General features: G+C 37.6%; 1 protein-coding gene across 1 annotated transcript in view; it reads left to right on the forward strand.

Moving 5' to 3' along the window:
- Positions 1-20,000, forward strand: part of LOC143035834 (fat-like cadherin-related tumor suppressor homolog) — a 742,303-nt gene that overhangs the window by 739 nt on the left and 721,564 nt on the right. The gene's annotated exons all lie outside the window — the stretch shown is intronic.

Consider the following 20,000-nt stretch of genomic DNA (forward strand, 5'->3'; position numbering starts at 1 on the left):
AGTTGTTTACAATCCTACAATTCGGACAATTCCACTTTTTTTTTTTTTTCTTTTTTTCTTTTTTTTTTTCTTTACCTGAGCGATTTTGGGGCCAATCCGATGCTGTAGGCTCGAAAGACTACTCGGAGTTATAGAGCTCAGATAATAATACTGCAAATTAGACTAGACTTGTGATATCAGTGTACTCATAGGTATCGCTTAGAGTTTCGTTGATTAGAGTCACAACCCTACAAAACCTGGCAAGTTCTCAGTCGCTGTTATGGATTTCACTGGGAAGAAACTTTGCGATGTCTTCATTGCATGGCTTTGTAGCTATGTTTTGGTGGTGTCACCGGCTAACAGGAAGGGGTGGAGGTGAGCAGCCGCCGATTATCATCTCTCCTTTTGTTAAAAAGTTGTGTATAATGCAGACATGATAGAGACCATGAGTCCTGTCTGGAAAACCAAAAACTGAAGATCGGCTGCGAAAAACTCTGTGACATGCATCTCGCAAGACCGGTAACTACCTATCTTTGGTTCTTTCGTCGTGAATATATCAGCAATCACACAATATACATTTCCCCACCATTCTTATCGGCTACACCTTAAAGCACCAAGTGCGTCTAAAGGGTTGCTCCCCAGTGCAAGTTACCTTTTTATGTTGGAGATGGTGGTTGACGTAAGGCTGCATCAAGCCTATGTTGGTCTGGATGCAGCTTCTTCCGTTTATTATTATTATTATTATTATTATTATTATTATTCATATATATATATATATATATATATATATATATATATATATATATATATATATATATATATGAAACTTGTAGACAGTAAGTACTTTCGTAATATACGAAAGTACTTACTGTCTACAAGTTTCCTTTCTCCTGTGGTTATTTTGAATTTTTGTATCACGGTGATGTGATTGCTTGCATATATATATATATATATATATATATATATATATACATATATATATATTATATATTTAGCATGCTGTGGTTTTACCCTGCAAGGAATTATGTATATGTATATATATATGTATATATATATATATATGTATATGTATATATATATATAACATAAATTAGTTGGTGATCGTCCTTTCAATTTTTGAAAAGAGGGAGGGAGGTTTTTATTTTTGTGACATTCCTCACCTTTTAGATAAAAAATATCCTTGGAATAGAAAATTAAGGGGAACTTAAGTTCCTAAATGATTGTGCATGGAATTGCAAGGATAAAGGACTAAAATCAAGGTTTATAACATATCATTTCAAGATTACATGGGAATACTAGTGAATGATATAGAGAAATTAGAAACTTAATGAGTTTCAAAGTTGCATTGATCCATGGATTTCCAGCAAAGACAATTTCTGCCTTGACCCTTTATGACCGTTGTTGTTGCGTTTAGAGCACCAAGACTTCGTCATACCAATTGATTAGCCAGTCGTATTTTATGGGGGGGGGGGGCGATCACCAACTATTTCATTTCATTTATCTTTATATGGCCCTAGTCTGAATAGAGATGATACAATGTAATAGTAAATCGTTTATGATAGATGGCAGTGCATGATCACATTTCAGTTTTCAACATCCCAACATCACACTCTAATGATGAATAACGGTAAATGTAAAAAGCATAGCATACCACACATCTATTACACACAGGACAACCTTCGGGGCTGAGGTCTCAGGGGATCTTTTTCAGATTTCTCAAGTTCCCTTATCTCAATGTTTGCTGTGATAAAGTGATCAGTGCGGAAATAGCGAATGATTGGAGTGTAAAGAAGGAGGCAGAGAGTTTGCTAATCATATTGCGTATGACTCCTGAGACAGATGTGTTGTACCTCTAACCGTACAGTGGTTCTTAACCTTTTTTGGCAGCGACCCAAAATTTTGCACAAATCAAGCATCGCGACCCAAAATTTTGCACAAATCAAGCATCGCGACCCAAAATTTTGCACAAATCAAGCATCGCGACCCAAGCCTACAAATAAATTTTCTGCTTTGGAGTTTTTATTTAATCATGGTCTGCTTAGAATCCTAAAACTAGGCATCATGTATTTTAATTATTACAGTATATAATTATAATATATTTGTAGTGGGAAAATAATTATTTTCTGCAAACCCTTAGCGACCCAATAAAATGGCTTGGCGACCCAAATTTGGGTCGCGACCCAGGGGTTAAGAACCACTGTCTAACGTATAAGCTTTGGCACACGCGCTAATCATGGGATGTACAACCACCAACGAAAGCGATGTCGTCTTGTCAGACCAGGTTCGGACAGGTAATGTCCTTCTTCCCTTGAAATGTGACCTAAACGAAGTAATAGACGTCCACGGTGGTTGAACTCGCTGTTGGGGTTATTCATTTGTAATACATAATTACAATACAATTTGTTCAATGTGTAAAGATGCACATTGAACAATACCTCTACAGTAACTGAGATGTGAAATTAAGCTGTATACATGTACACATTAAATGCATCCAGTTGAATTGTTCACCGTGTATAAAGACTGGCGAGTAAATGAACAAATCTATTAGGTATATACAAATCTTATACTAGAATATGATATTAAAAAAAATTCTTCTTAGCACAGAAAAAAAACATTGTATGACATCAACGTGAACAGAACTAAATTTGTTATTGATGATACAGATAACTAATACATCTGTATACTATGGATGCTATTACCTCATCTCTGTAAGATAATCTCGCCAAGCCTAATAACGTCCACTGCGGGCACAAGTGAAGATGACATCAGAGGAATTTTATTAATAAATTCTAACGTTTGTTCAAGAGGAGCTCATTGAAATTATTCTTTTAGATGCCCACACATACAGCTAATGAATGAGAAAGAGGGAGACCGGGGAGGGAGAGAGAGAAAATATGGTGGGGGCGGGGGTGGGGGAGGAAGTAGAGACAGAAAAAGAGATATGGCGGGTGAGAGAGAGGGAAATATGGCGTGGGAGAGTGAGAGTGGGAGACCATTTTGAAGAGAAGTTTTATTAAGGTCCACAGTAGTGAGAGCATTGTTCCTATTTTAAGTACTTTCAGCATTTCTTATGAAGGTGCATTGTTCAATGTTTTGCGTTATTGAAGTTTTTTTTCGGTCACCAGACGTCTTCCAATCCAATCAGGGGTGATCTTCAGGAGCTACAGATTAGTGCAGACAAGATCAAGAATTAATATTATACTCGTTGCATTGAGAAATGGCCGTTAGGGCGGAGCACTGGGAGTCCCCCTGTGTTGCCACATATAATTATTTTATAATTTTATTTTATTCTATAATTTTATTTTATATTTTTATAATGTTGCCACATATAATTATATTCCAATTTTTTGTCACACACCACCACTGAGGTAAAAATCAAAGCAATGTTTTCTATACAAAGGTTTCGTTTCCTCGAGTCAGACATGGCATATGAGCAAGGGAGAGCGACGTTGCCCTACATTTATTCTCTGGCCCCGCCCCCCTCACACTGCATTCAGTGTGAGCCGTGCGGGCCGTGTTATCTGTGGAGATGTGGCAACACCGGGAAATCTCTTAACCCCGCCTTAGCGGTCACTTCTCGTTGCGCTGACTATAGGAACATTTAGGTCAGACCACCTGCTTTCGTATGATCGGTTTTTGTGGTAGATGAAAGTCTGTAGGGAAATAAAGGTATAGTTGTGTGTAAAGGGGGGCTTTTGCCAATGAACGCATTTGAAGGAACTTTCTATCTATTTATCCATCGAGGTTTGGGAGGCGAGGGGAAGAAAGGGAATCTTGAGTTCAACAAAAATAAAGAATGGGGGATATCTGCTGGGATTGTGTCCCCCACCAGGCATCCTTGAGAAAGGATACTGCCTAAACAGAGCCCACCACAGTGCCTTTGAGATGATATTTGGTAGCTGGGAAATTGTCCTTATAAATGGGAACAAAACTTCAAATATTAGCTGGATGTTTATGGAAGGCCTGTTTAAGCGGATAAACACTGATTCTACCACCCTTGGTCTCTTTTTATCTTGTTCTCTGTACAGAGTACTGATCTGTGTTTCCAGTTGTCAGGTGAGGGGATTACCATGAGTATTGTTTTTGGGTGATGAATGATAGCCCCTTTATATATATATTTTGTGAGTTAAGATGACTGCAGTCACCAATACGGTATTTTAGAAATAAAGACGACTGCAGTCACCAATACGGTATTTTAGAAATTTTTATATATAAGGTTCACTTCTTGTAAGGGCTTGTCTGTGGAAGGCAGCTGTTTCTCATGACGAAGCTGGATGTTCCGGTTATGTAATAACCGTTAGGGATGGTAAGGGTCACATTTTATTGACCTTTATTGGTTATATCTTAGCGACATTTAAATCAAGTCAGGGGTAGTACTCGAACATACAGTAGGATGTTTTCTCATTGTCACAATCGGGTCTGTATTTAGTACAAACAAGAAAAATATGATCATCTAAATAGTTTTACATACATATACCAAAGGCTCTTTTCCCCCATACACGGGAGGTAGCCAAAAGACAAAGACAGAATCTTGTCCACTACCCTGGGTCAGAAGCAGCGCCGCAAGACACAACACATCCACAGCAAGGCTGCTTCATCAATTCGGCGACCCACCTCTCCGTCCCCTCACGCAAAAAAGAAGACAGGGAGAAATCCCCCACCCACTCACCCTCATGCATCACAGCGTCATCCATACACAACCTTTCTCCATCCACCCCATCTTCTGTCCTCTCCCGTCCTTCCTCAATAGACATTCCCCTCTTTTCCAATGCCCCTTTTACCCCATACATCCATCTTATCCTAGGTCGCCCCCTCATGATTACTTGTTCCACCACTGTCTTCCACACATCTTTTACACTTTCTTCACTCATTCTTTCCATGTGTCCAAACCATCCCAGTAGTCTTTCATCAATCCTATCTCCCAACTCCCTTTCCACCCCTGTTCTCCTCCTCACCTCATTTCTTACTCTACCTAGCCTAGTAACCCCTATCATACTTGTCAGGCATTTCATCTCAAACACATTCAAACTCCTCTCTTCCTCTCTTAGGTTCCATATTTCGGCCCTATACAGTACAACCACTCTTTCATACAATATCCTCTTAGCATTCATTCCCAAATGTCTATTTCTCATTACACTTTTTAATCCACCAAGGTATTTACTCGCTTCTCTCTACATTCTAGCTCCACTCCTACTCCCTTTCCTGCCACATTCACACCCAAGTATCTAAAACTATCCACTTCCTCCAGTCTCTCCCTTAATACTCACTTCTAGCCTGCTGCCCTCTCCCCTTGTACATCTCATCACCTTACTTTTACCCACATTTATCTTCAACTTCTTTCTTTCACACACCTTCCCAAATTCTGTCACTAACTTCCTCAGTCCCTCCTCTGATCCTGCTACAAGCGCAGTGTCGTCAGCAAACAACAACTGGCTCATCTTCCACTTTTCTCAATTTTTTTTAACCATCTCTAATCCCTGACCCACTACCCTCGTATTCACCTCTCGCACCACCCCATCCATGTATAAATTGAACAGCCAGGGTGACATAACACATCCCTGACGAAGTCCCACCTTTACCTCAAACCATTCACCCTCTCCATTTCTAATCCTGACACAAGCTCTACTATCATAAAAACTCTTGACTGCTCTTAACAGTATTCCTCCTATCCCATATATCTGCAAAACCTCCCACAGTGCCTTTCTGTCTACCCTGTCATAAGCCTTTTCCAGATCCATAAAAGCCCCAAAAACATCCTTACCTTTTCCTATAGCTTTCTCACATATCTGTCTTACCACAAAAATCTGATCTACACAACCCCTACCTGTCCTAAACCCAAACTGTTCCTCACCGATTACTCCCTCTGTTCCTCTCCTAATCCTCTCAATCAAGACCCTCCCATAAGCCTTCCCAACTACACTCATCAAGCTGATCCCTCTGAAACTACTACACTCACACTTATCCCCCTTTCCCTTGTAAAGTGGAACTATACAGGCACTCCTCCAGTCCTCCGGCTATCTACCCTCTCTTAAACAAAAATTAAATAACCTCACCAGCCAGTCCACCATAGCTGTACCTCCGTTTTTCAGACATTCTGCATGACATCCATCCAACCCAGGTGCCTTACCTGCTCTCATCATCTTAACAGCTGCTCTCACTTCATCTTCACACAAGTAATTTGTAATTTTTTCTTTCCAGGTAAGGCACAGCACCCTATGTCGTAGGAAACCACCACTGCAAGGTATGCAATTTGTTAACTGTGTGTAGTCAATGGCAAATGCAAGTCAAACTGTCACATTACATAGATGGAGCGTTAAAGATAAGAAATTAAAAACTGTAGATGTTTTAGTATATAACAAAATCCGAAGAAATTGATGGAATGTTATGTTTAGTAAAATAAAAGGGACAGCGTCGTGGTACATGACAAAAAGCAAAGACAGGTGATGAATATGAAAGAATGATTCACACAGATTAGACAAAAGTCAAGAGGACGCTGGAACAGAAATACTTGACAGGTGGATGGCTAGAAACAAAACAGCCTATGAAAGAAATAGAAATAGAAACATATAGATACATACAGTGTATGTACACACACACACACGCACACACACACAGACACACACACACACACACACACATATATATATATGTATATATATGTATATATATGTATACATATGTATATATATAATATATATATATATATATATATCACTGGAGCTAGATTTAGTAATTTATTTATAAATCATGAAAACACCATTGTTGGAGTGAAGAATAAAAAAAAAAAAAGGAAAAGAAAAATCTAAATATGCCGGCTGCAGGCCTCGTCAGTACTTACCCTACTGACGAGGACTACCGTCGGCAGCCGCAACAATGAATTTTCCTTTTCCTCACTTTTTCATTCCGACAGACAGTGGTGTGTGTGTGTGCGTGCGTGTGCGTGTATATGTAATATATATTCATATTATATATATATATATATATATGTGTGTGTGTGTGTGTGTGTGTGTGTGTATGTATATATATACGTAAATATGTGTGTGTGATTCACCATGGTCTTGAATCGACAGCTATTTCCTTCCCGGAAGAGCTCAGAGCTTATATATGACCGAGTCTATGGGTAATGTTGTGACCTTACACGCACACATACACACCCAACTTCCCGCCCACGAGAGTTGGAGTAACACCTCGCAGCGCAGCGATACTGGAATTATTTCAGCCTTGGGCGGGATTCGAACCCTGACCGCCGTAGTGGCAGCCGGGAACTCTAACCACTGCGTCATTCTCTGTGTGTGTGTATGTTTGCGTCTATATCTGTGTGTGTAATTTATGTTTGTTGTTTGCTTCTCATGTATTTATCGGCCAGAGTGCTTTATGTGAGTATTTGTGTTGTCATACTGTCCGTCCCTATGTTAGTTTATGTTTCTATCTGTAGTTTATGACTTGTTAGTGCATGTGCCTGGCTGGAAGTTGGAGTTCGTTTTCCCCTTTATTCTATCTATACTTGTACACACGCACGCACACACACACACAAACACACACACACACAAACACACACACACACACACACACACACACACACACACATATATATATATATATGTGTGTGTGTGTGTGTGTGTGTCTGTGTGTGTGTCTGTGTGTATGTGTGCGTCTGCGTGTGTGATTCACCTCGGTTTCACCACAGTCTTGGATCACGTGTTGGACTCATGATCGACACCTATTTCACTCCCGGAAGAGAGCTCAGAGTTTATGACCGATCTATGGGTAATGCTGTGGCCTTACACGCACACACACACCCAACTCTCCGCCCACGAGAGTTGTAGTAATGACTATCAGCGCAGCGATACTGAAGTTATTTCAGCCCTGGTCGGGATTCGAAACCGGACCTCTGTAGTGGCAGCCGGGATCTCTATCAACCGCGCCATCGAGTCATGTGTGTGTGTGTGTGTGTGTGTGTGTGTGTGTGTGTGTGTGTGTGTGTGTGTGTGTGTGTGTGTGTGTGTGTGTGTGTGTGTGTGTGTGTGTGTGTATCAGTGTCGGCCCGTCCAAGTATGGAATTCTATTTCCACTTCTTTTTCAAATGCATATATTCTTTTGTCTTTGTCTCATGCAGGTTTCGGTGTTATCTGCCAATGGATGTGTATTTTGTCTGACTTTACGCGCATGCACTGTTGACACTTGCTTTATCTCTGCTTGTGTTTTTTTCTCATCCTGTCAGTCTGTGCACGTGGTTGTGTGATTGCCGGCGGATGTTTGACTGTCGGGTTGTCCGTTCGCGTGAATGGGTTTGCATAGGACAAAATGACATTCCTGTCTTTTAACACCCATTCGAACATGTAAACATAGAGACAAGGCTTCTGGATGCGGTATAGAGGAAAGAATAAATATAAGAATGGGGTCTGCTTTTGGGAGAGAGTCTAGGTTTCTATTAAAATATTGGGTGTTCTTTTATTTGTATGCATTTATGTGTGTGTTTGTCTGTGTGTATGTGTGCGTGTGTGTGTGTGTGTGTGTGTGTGTGTGTGTGTGTGTGTAAATATCTAAGCTTCCTATGCATTAGCAAACCTTCTAATTTCATGATGTGTCTAGTTATGTTATAATCTCAAAAGTATACTAACTGTCCTTTCTTCTAGTGTATTCAATATACTTATTCATTCAATATATATATATATACATATATATATATGTATATATATATGTATATATATATATATATATGTATATATATACATATATATATATATATATGTATATATATGTATATATATATATATATACATATATATATATATACATATATATACATATATATATATATATATATATGTGTGTGTGTGTGTGTGTGTGTGTGTGTGTGTGTGTGTGTGTGTGTGTGTGTGTGTGTGTGTTGATATAGATAATAAATTGAAGGCATGCATTAATGGTAAAGGGCAATATTTATGGCCATAAGACAGCTTGAAAATGTGTTTAATGGTGTCTTGCATATCCACGACTTCATGGTAGCCGGCAACCCTCCTCGGGTTCTCCCATAGTTGATTTTAGGAAAAGATGACAGACTAGGCTGTGTTGTGTGAGGATTTTTTTTTCAACAATTAGTTGAAAGAGGAGGGGAGCTGTAACAGACTGTCAGTACTTCACTTTTAAAAAGTATTTGTAAAAATAGAGGGGTTTTGAGCCGGTCAGGAGATCGAGTTTCAGCCTCACAGGGGAACACCGGGTAAAGTTGAAGGTGGACTTTGGAAACGATGAATCCTTTCTCTGTTCATCCTACACGACCATCTAGTTTAATTCCCATCGTGGGTTTTATTCTTTAGGATAGTGTATGTGTTGCATATATACATATGCAACATTAATCACAATGAGCGCGCGAATAAAGGTTTTGCAGAAACCATAAGGAAATAAGATGATGGAATACTAAACGTTTTAGTCTAATAAGACATCTTAAGAATACAAAAAAGAAGATAACTTAAGTACAGAAATAAGGGAAGGTTACATCAAATATGCACCTCGAGGGGTGCCGTGGTATTAAAAAAAAAATAAAAAAAAAAAAAAAAAATATATATATATAATATATATATATGTATGTATATATATTTATATATATATAATTATATATATGTATATATTTATATATATATATATATATGATATATATGTGTATATATATATATATGTATGTATATATATGTATATATATATACTTATATATATGTATATATTTATATAAATACTTACAAAATACACATAAACGTACACATACATACATAGTTATAATCAATAATAAATGAATAAATAAATAAATGAATAAATGGTTAACATGTATATGGACAAACCCATGTGGTCACAACAAGAATTTATGGTGGAGTGTCGTGATGCTGTTTGACTATTCTATTATTAATAAAGTTATCTAATTCATACAACCCATACCCAAGTTAAGATTATCATCAAAATGATCTTTCATGAAATTAGATTCGATTATGTTCCTTTTTTATTTGCAATTCTGGTTTAAAAAGGAACATCATCGAATTTAGTTTCACAAAAAGTACTTATGATGATAATCTTGAGTATTGGTTTGTATAAACTAGATAACTTTATTATTAGTAGAATATTCAAACATCACGACACTTCACCAAAGATTATTGTTGTGACCAAATGTCTTATGGGGCGTTTGTGCACATACATGTTAACCCTTTATTTATTCATTCATTAACTATTATTATTATCATTCAATATATATATATATATATATATATATATATATATATATATATATATATATATATATATATATATATATATACTTTTGTGCAACACCACGGCCCCCCGCGAAGTGCATATTTGATGTGACGTTCCCTTATTATCACTTATCACTTCTGTTATTCATTTATTTATTTATTATTATTATTATTATTATTATTATTATTAATTAATTTATTTATTTCTTTAATCTGAAGATGTCTTATTGGACGAAAACGTTTGGTTTTCCGTTTTTTTTTTTTTTATCAACCACATTAATTTTTTTCATTTTAATTCCTTGTAAACACGATCAAGAATAACAGGAGCTCGATGGAACAATATTCAGAAATTTATACGCTGTCGGACTGAGGACTCGAAACTAGCCGATACGTAACAAATTTGGAAAAGGTTAATGTGGTTGAAAAAATGAAAATTATGTACTGGGGACCATTCAGTGTGTGTTGTAATATATATATATATATATATATATATATATATATATATATATATATATATATAAAATATCCACATTATCAACCAAAATAACTTTTCAATTTTAATTCCTTGCAAGCACGATCGAGACAAACAGGATTATGTACCTCAATGGAAGCATGTTCGGAAACTGATACGTTATCGGGCTGAAGACTAATTTAGCCCGTACTTCACAAATGGACATTGATTTTACTAATTGAGCTATCAAGAGGGATAACTGGTAAAGTCATTGACCATTTGTGACGCGCGGGCTAGATTCGAGTCCTCAGCCCGACAATGTTTCAATTTCCGAATATACTTCATTCGAAGTACTCCTTTTTGCAAGGAATTGAAAAGATGAAAATATGTTTACTGGAGATTATTCAGTATCTGTAAATATATATATATATATATATATATATATATATATATATATATATATATATATATATATATATATATATATAATTAACCAATATTTATATGGATTTGTTTTAATTCACCTCCATCAAAGAAAGGGATATAACTTGGTTCCGGTATGTCGGTAATATTTTATGTTTTTGGCCAAAATCTCTATATCATATTTTCTTTTTAAATTCAATTCAATAGCACTATCAAATTCACTCATGAACTTGAAATAAATGATAAACTCTCTTTGATGTAGAAATTATTAGGGATAATAATAGCATTAAAACTAAGGTACTCGTATATAGAAAACCTACCAACATTCTCTCATATGTCCATCACTATTTCAATCATCATGTTAAAGGATAAACAAACAACATATGCACTACTTTACATAAATGTATAGTAAATCACACCTAGATTTTTTTTTCTTTTCAATTTACCCCATTAATTGAAGATACCAAATTGTTTTTTTTATCTCTATTGTGTTCCAACATCCATCGTCTGAAAAGCAATTGTCGCCAGCACCATCTTTCGTTGATGACTTTGTGCAGTTCACTGTTGACCATGGCGGACTCCATACAAACGGAATGTTTCTCGGAGAGTGATAATGAAAATAATTCAATTTCGAGCAAAAGCAAACTTTAGAATCTGCTGATCTCACATGGGGATGAATTTTAGGATCGGGAGATCATGCCGGGGTCGCGAGAGTATATGTTTGAGCCCACATACAGACATTAGCGATGGGAATTACTTTCAGACTCTGAACTTGGTGAAGACGACCAAAATAACGGGGAAAACGATGCCTTCTTTGCCAAATGGACGCTCAGAATGCACACAGCTTCGTGGTTCGTACCTTTAATTGTCTTTAATGTCCAAGGCTATTTATTCAGTCTGGGAAAACCTCATGGTTCAGTAAAACTTGGATATTGGTGAACCTGGCAACTGCGTTTGCTTACAATCTTTTCATGGTGATACATCATGTAGGCCCCTAAATGTACACCATGTAGTAGACACTCATGTGCACAGCCAAGACTATAATGAAGCTATGACATCAGGGTTGGACCCAAGTAGATGTATTTGTACTTGTACTTAAACTTAAGTACAGTTTTTCATGTACTTGTACTTGGACTTAAGTACAATTTTTCATGTACTTGTACTTGGACTTGAGTATAGTTTTTCATGTTCTTGTACTTGGACTTAAGTACAGTTTTTCATGAACTTGTACTTGACTTAAGTACAGTTTTTCATGTACTTGTACTTGGACTTAAGTACAATTTTTCATGTACTTGTACTTGGGTTAAGTACAGTTTTTTATGTACTTGTACTTGGATTAAGTACAGTTTTTCATGTACTTGTACTTGGACTTAGGTACAGTTTTTCATGTACTTGTACTTGGAATTTACAAATTCAATGGTACTTTTAGGCCTACTTGCACTTGTACGAGACCCATAGTACTTGAAAAATACCAAGTACATTCAAGTACAAATAAGTACATTGTATTTAATCAAAAGTTATATACTGTATAGATTCTAGCGAAATTTGTGATGACACTGTTGTGTAAATACACTTATCTGTTATTTTAAGTTATAAAAGTGCAGATTATATTAGTAATATAGATCAAAGGACAAGGTTTAATGCCCTGATACTTACTTATACATTCGGTATAAAATTTAGTTTTATTACTGATGTGAAAAATATATGGACAGTCTTTTCCATTTGTAACTTAGGGAATATTACTTATTCAAGTTATTCATAAAGTATATGGTCTTGTTTTGCAATTCTGTGATAAAAGCAGTGATGTGCTAAAATCAAGGTAAAATTTCCATCGACACTTCTTTATCGAATCCCAAAATTAAGTGTGCTTATCAATACGTATTAATTTTTTTTTTTTTTTTTTTTTTTTTATACAAATTTTCGTGCTTTATGTATCTGCGATAGGATTTTTTTTTATCACATCAAATACTTGTAGTTAAATACAATGGCACTTGCAATTGAAATTTAAATTACAATTAAAATGTAATTCCCATCTTTAAAAAAAATCAAGTTATGTTTAAATATGATCATACAGTTAAAAACACCTCATTAAAACAGTCCCCTCAGCAATTAAAATATGGTTTACAAGGTTCCTTGTAAAAACTATGACATGTTCTACATCGTACAGTGAGGGAAAGAAATTAAAATCAGGATCTCTCAACACAAAGCCATTCACGACCATGACATAATTGGATTGGCTCCAAGATTTTAGCAAAAAAAAAAAAAAAAAAAAAAAAAAAAAAATAATAAATAAATAAATAAATAAAAAAATCTAAAGAAATGAAGTTGAATCGTACTTTATTTCTGGTACATATGAAGAAAAAATTGAACTTCAGTTATAGTAATTTTAAACGTGACAAATTGATCACACAATTAGTCATGAGATAATACTCCCCGATGAAACGGAGCACGGGAAGAGGTGAAGGCCGTCGACCTTCTTGGTCACAGTTCTCCATATCCCTTGTTTCTATGTTGATGTTTGTACAAAAAGCTCGTATAATCTCTATTTTATGTATTTTGTCTGAAGATGTAATGCATGAAAGATCTTACAAATATATACCAAAGGATTTCCCCCCCTTACACGGGGGGTAGCCAAAAAGAAAAAGGCATAGAAACCACTCCCACCCATTCCATCCCCTACATACTCCACTCCCCTCCACCCTCCTCCCTTCCTCTCATCTTGGCACCTCCTGGATGACGGGTCATCCCTGCATCCCGTCCACCGCCCTGGGCCAGAAGCAGTGTCGCAAGACACATCACATCCACAGCAAGGCCGCTTCATTAAATCGGCGACCCCCCCTCTCCGTCCCCTCATGAAGAAAAGGAGAAGACGGGGAGAAATCCCTTCGGGCTGCGTCAAATTATTTCTCATATATACTTCCTCACCCCCTATCCCCCAACCACTCCCGCTCATGCATCACAGCATCATCCATACACAACCCTTCTACTTTCACCCTGTCATCTCCCGTCCTTCTTCAACAGACATTCCTCTCTTTCGTAATGCCCCTTTTACCCTATCCATCCATCTCATCCTAGGACGCTCCCTCATATTCAATCCTGCCACCTCTGCCTTCCACACCTCTTTTACTAATCTTTCTTCACTTATTCTTTCCACGTGTCCAAACCATCCTAATACTCTTTCATCAACCCTATCTCCCAACTCCCTTTCCACCCCTGTTCTCCTCCTCACCACCTCATTTCTCACTCTATCCAGCCTAGTAACCCCTATCATACTTCTCAGACATTGCATCTCAAAAACATTCAAACTCCTCCTCTCTTTCTTTCTTATGTTCGATGTTTCTGCCCCGTACAGTGCTGTCGGCACAATCATTCCTTCATATAACCTCCTCTTAGCATCCATTCCCAGATGTCTATTTCTCATTACACTTTTTAATCCACCAAGGCATTTACTCACTTCTTTCAATCTACATTCTAGCTCCACTCCTCCCTTTCCTGCCACATTCGTACCCAAGTATCTAAAACTATCCATTTCCTCCAGTCACTCTTCCGTTATGCTCACTTCCAGCCTGCTGCCACTCTCTCCCCTTGTGCATCTCATCACCTTACTTTTGCCCACATCTATCTTCAGCTTCCTTCTTTCACACACCTTCTCAAACTCTGTCACTAACTTCCTCATTCCTTCTGATCCTGCTACAAGCGCAGTGTCGTCAACAAACAACAACTGGCTCATCTTCCACTTTTCTCCATTTTCTTTAACCATCTCAAACCCCTGACCCACTACCCTCTCATTCACCTGTCGCTCCACCCCATCCATGTATAAATTGAACAGCCAGGGCGACATAACACATCCCATTCACTCTCTCCATTTCTAATCCTAACGCAAGCTCTACTACTCTTACAAAAACTCTTGACTGCTCTTAACAGCTTTCCTCCTATCCCATATATCTGCAGTACCTCCCACAGTGCCTTCGTGTCTACCCTGTCGTAAGCCTTTTCCAAATTCATAATAGCCAAAAAAACATCCTTACCTTTTCCTATAGCTTTCTCACATATCTGTCTTACCACAAAAATCTGATCTACGCAACCTCTACCTGTCCTAAAACTACACTGTTCCTCACCAATTACTCCCTCTGTTCCTCTCCTAATCCTCACAAAGGGTGGTTTAAATATTTAATATTTTGCTGGCCACGGGTATTAGGGGAATAATGTGAGGAGATATGTTAAACATGCCCCTGTTTTGTTCAATAGTGTTCGTTCCTTGAATGATTGCTGCTTCTAAACACTTCCTACGGATTTTGTCTGGTTCCCGTATCAGCAGCTCTGCATTCTTCCAGTCCATAAGATGGTTTTCCTTGTTTCTATGTGTCACACATGCATTGGTGGTGACACCAGACAAAATCCGTAGGAAGTGTTTAGAAGCAGCAATCATTCAAGGAACGAACACTATTGAACAAAACAGGGGCATGTTTAACATATCTCCTCACATTATTCCCCTAATACCCGTGGCCAGCAAAATATTAAATATTTAAACCACCCTTTGTGGACATTTCGCCCACGGACGTTTGGACCAGCATTCTCATCCTTTCCCAGTGTCCAATCCCCACCCTTCTCCTCCTCCTCCTCTTCCTTCCCCCCCTTTTCTCTCCCCGTTCCCTCCTTTCCCCTTATTTAATCTCAAGCATTTGTATCTCAACTTGTACTTGAAAAGCTGTAATAAGCGAAATGTCGTACAAGTAAAGGCTCCGTCCTCATATGGTGTTTATCTCGTCAATATATATATATATATATATATATATATATATATATACATATATATATATATATATATATATATATACATATATATATATGTATGTATGTACATATACATATATATATATATATATACATATATATTATATATATATATACATATTTATACATATATATATACATATATTTTATATATATATTATATATATATATATATATATATATATATATCATTATTTCTTTAATCAAAAGAAATGACAACTTTCCATATGTGAGGATTGAACATGTAGAGGAAGGTGGATATTGATATGGGTGATTTATAAAGGTGCTCCGCTTAGCGTATGTGCACGGTTAATTTCTACCAATTATTAAACATGTGTTCGTTCATGCATGTACGTGTTCATGCTCACATGGCGTCATAAGGCTGTATCTTCGCACATGTTTAAAAAATAATATAAACCTGTCTTAATATTTGCAAGGAGAATGATGACATGTTTCCTCTCCTGGCTATTTGGGGCGGGAATGTCATTTGAGTAACCTCATGCTTATTTATATTCTTTCGCCGCATCTGCCAAGCAAAAATGTATTACTGTAGACAGGAGATAGCGTCGATCAGTGTTGCTATGTGTGGGTGGGCGGAGTCGTGCGGATACGGAAATCAACTGAAACGTTAAGACTTTCGCAGACCTATTTTAGTATACTTTCAGAAAAGTTGTATTTCATCGTTAGTAGACAATGGCTAGCGCTTCTCTCCTCGGAGCTAATATCATGCCGAGGTAGTTGCGTCATAGAGGTGGTAGATTTAACGAGGGACACAGGTAGAGGACAGTAACAGTGAAAACTACCAGTATTTTTCTGTGGGACGATATTGTTCTTCTGTCATAAAATAATGACCCATGATTCCTAGACTGTTTATTTCCTAAGTCTGACGCAAGCAATACCTTATATAAGGGATTTAGGGCGCAAATGGGTGAACAACACCCATTATACCCCATATTTTTCCCCGTCTCCTTTGTCCTTTATCTCTTCCGTTTCCGTCTTTCTACTCCCCTCTCCTTTACAATTCCTCTCTCTCTCTCTCTCTCTCTCTCTCTCTCTCTCTCTCTCTCTCTCTCTCTCTCTCTCTCTCTCTCATCTTTTTCTTTCCCCTCTCTCTATCTCCCTGTTTCTCTCTCCATTGTCCTCTCTACTCTTTTCCCCTCTCTCCATTCTCTCTCATTTCTCTCCCCTTTCTCTCTCATCTTAATCTTGTAAACCACAGTAAACTAAACATACATAAAGCATAAACACCCGCACGCAACCTTTCTCTTCCTTTACTTTTCCCCTGCTTCTTCCTTTCCTCTCCCCTCCAGTTTCCCCTCAGGTCCCCTCGCTTGTAATCCTGTCGTGGATATGGCTGACGAATACAGCGGCAAGTGAAAACCATTGATAGTGATGCCACAGTGTATCATCGAGGGGACAGCGATGGCGTAGCTCATCCTTTCCTTTTCTTAGGGTTTTCTTTTACCTCGCTTCCTCTGTATTATTATCTTTAACTTCGTCGTTTAAGTTGTGGTCTTTATCCTTGGCACCATCGTCCTCCGTCGTCGTATCATGATTGTTTTTTCCTCTCACCATACATGTCATTGTCAACATTGTAGGCATAATCACAATACACTTTTACCCCACGGGTTTTCTTTCTTATAGATCTGTTTCCAAGTAATCGCTTTAATTTCTATCCTTCTTTTCGAGGAACTGTGTGTATTTTTGTTCATCGACTTCCAGGACCATTGTACAAAAAAAAAAATAGTTCGTTTGTATTCTTCAACTTTCAAGATCCTCGTATTCTAAATTTCAATTTCTGTTGTATACTTGTCGCAGTTGTACGAGAGAATTCGATCTCGTCTCGCGTCTCTGTGAACCCGGGGTTTATCACTAATATCTCATAATGATCACCGAACATAATGGAAAATGGTGGTGGATTCAGCTGCTGCTTGTGGCCTACGGTCAACCTTTTCATTCGTTAAGGAATATGCTAGAAAAAATTACTTTTATGGGATTAGAAAATTATAGGGATATACGAAAAGACCAGATAAAAAGAGCATTGAGAATGATGAAAGCTAGTAAGGCATCTTGGTTAGGTGTGTGTCATGTGGTGTATAACGAATGTAGGAACAGCTCGCTGGATACTAGTGTTTTTGTTTCTGCCTATCTTTCTTTTCGTTTAATGTGTGATTAAGGGAAGGCAATGTGCCGGAGAACTGGAAGGAGTGCATGTGCAGTTCTATATAAAAAAAAAATGTACTAATATAATTGTTGCTTTAGAGGGATAATTTTTTTGTGTAATTGGAAAAGCATGTGAGAAAAAGTGTTGAGAGGATTAAGAAGGAAGAGAAGGACTAATTGGGGAATAATTGTGTGGGTTTAGAAAAGGAAGAGGGTGTTTGCATCAACCTTTTGTAGTAAGGCAGATATATGAGAAGTTTTTTGGCAAAAGGTAAGAATGTCTTGAGTTTTCTATATGGAAAAGGCATTTAATAAGATTGTTAAGAAGACAATGTGGGATGTGTAGTAGATCTGTGGGATACAGGTAAGCCTGTTGAGGATAGCCAAATTATTTTTCATATGAGTAGAGCTTGTGTTAGGACAGAGAAAGGAAAAAGTGAGTGGTCTGCGGAAAGGCTGGGCTGCGTCAGGGTTGTGTAATGTCAACTAGTTGTTCAACGTATCCATAAATGGTGTGGTACAGGGGAATAATGGGTGGTAATGAGTGGGTTTTTGGAAATGGTAAGTGTGAGTGGGAGGTGAGCCAGTTGTTGCATGCGGATGTCATTGTACTTATGGCTGGATCAGAATAGGATCTAAAGCAACTAGTGGCGGAGTTTGCTAGGGCTATGTTAGAGAAAGAAACTGAAAATAAATGTGACAAATGTATGCTGAGAGAGGATGACATTAAGTTGGTAAGTGGCAGAGATACTGGGGGAAGTGGGGAACTTTAAGCTTTTTAGGATCACATGTAGTAGGAAATGGAGGAATTGGGTGGAAGTAAATTTTAGAGTGAAGGAAGTAAATGTCTTGGGAAGATGATAAATGTCATGAGAATTGATTCCTGGGGATGAACGGAAAGATAAGACTGGGTGGCATTATAGAGCAAAAACTTTGAATTTAAGGGAAACAGAGAGGGGGGGCTTAAATGTCTTTGAGATTAACTGTTTAAGAAGTATGGTGGGGTTTACGAAAATGGACAGGGTGGGGCAGAGAGGAGGGAAGAAAAGCTGGCAGGTACAATTGTTCAAAGAATACTAGGATGGTTTGGGCATATGAAAAGAATGAGTGAAGAAAGGCTAGCACAAAAGAGCGTGGAAGGGAGAGGTGGAGGGGGTGAACTTAAGGGGAAAGCCGAGAATGAAATAAAAGGGACCTTGGGTATAAGAGGAATGTCTGTCAAGCAAGAGAGAGAGAGGGGGGCAAAATATACGTGTGAGTGAAGAATGATTGTAAATGAACGATACATTCTGGAATGGATTAGGGTCAGGGTCTCCACTGAATGAAGAGGTAAAAGTAAGCAATCTTCGTCTGTCGGACTGTGGAAGCGTTTTCCTTCTGACCTGAGCAGTGGGCAGAAAACAAGGAGTTAGGGTATATAGTAGAATAAATGGTTATGGGATGGGTGAAAGATGAGTGTATGACTTGGCTGGCCACTCCATTACAAATGGGAAGGAGTATTATGATATACTATGTATTTTTTTCTTCTCTTATACTTTGTGATTTAATGTGACAATTTCTCCTATTGTGATTCTTCGTATTTCTCGTAATATTTTACTCGTACATTTTCCCATTTTCTATCTTCTCCATATTCTTCTCTTCCTGAAGTTTACATACATGTTAATTTTTTATTTCCTCAGTGAAAATTCTATTTCTTTCACTTCATATTTTTATGGTTCCTACGTTGAATATTCCTCTCTTTATTTAGTAAATATTTTTAGCTTCTTTTAGTTTCCTTGGGTTAATAGCATTTAATTATTACACGTTTCTGTACTGTCCTTGTTTTTTTTTCCTTTATTTTTCTTCATTTACATTCTTCTTGTGCTATCTTTCCCTCTTATGAACTCTTATTCTCCGTTTTTTGTTCTCCTTTTCATACTCCTTTCTCCTCTTCCTCCTTCTACTCATTCACC

Source organism: Oratosquilla oratoria, chromosome 2 (genome assembly GCF_046742065.1).
Source record: "Oratosquilla oratoria isolate Oo_2021 chromosome 2, ASM4674206v1, whole genome shotgun sequence".
Taxonomy (NCBI): domain Eukaryota; kingdom Metazoa; phylum Arthropoda; class Malacostraca; order Stomatopoda; family Squillidae; genus Oratosquilla; species Oratosquilla oratoria.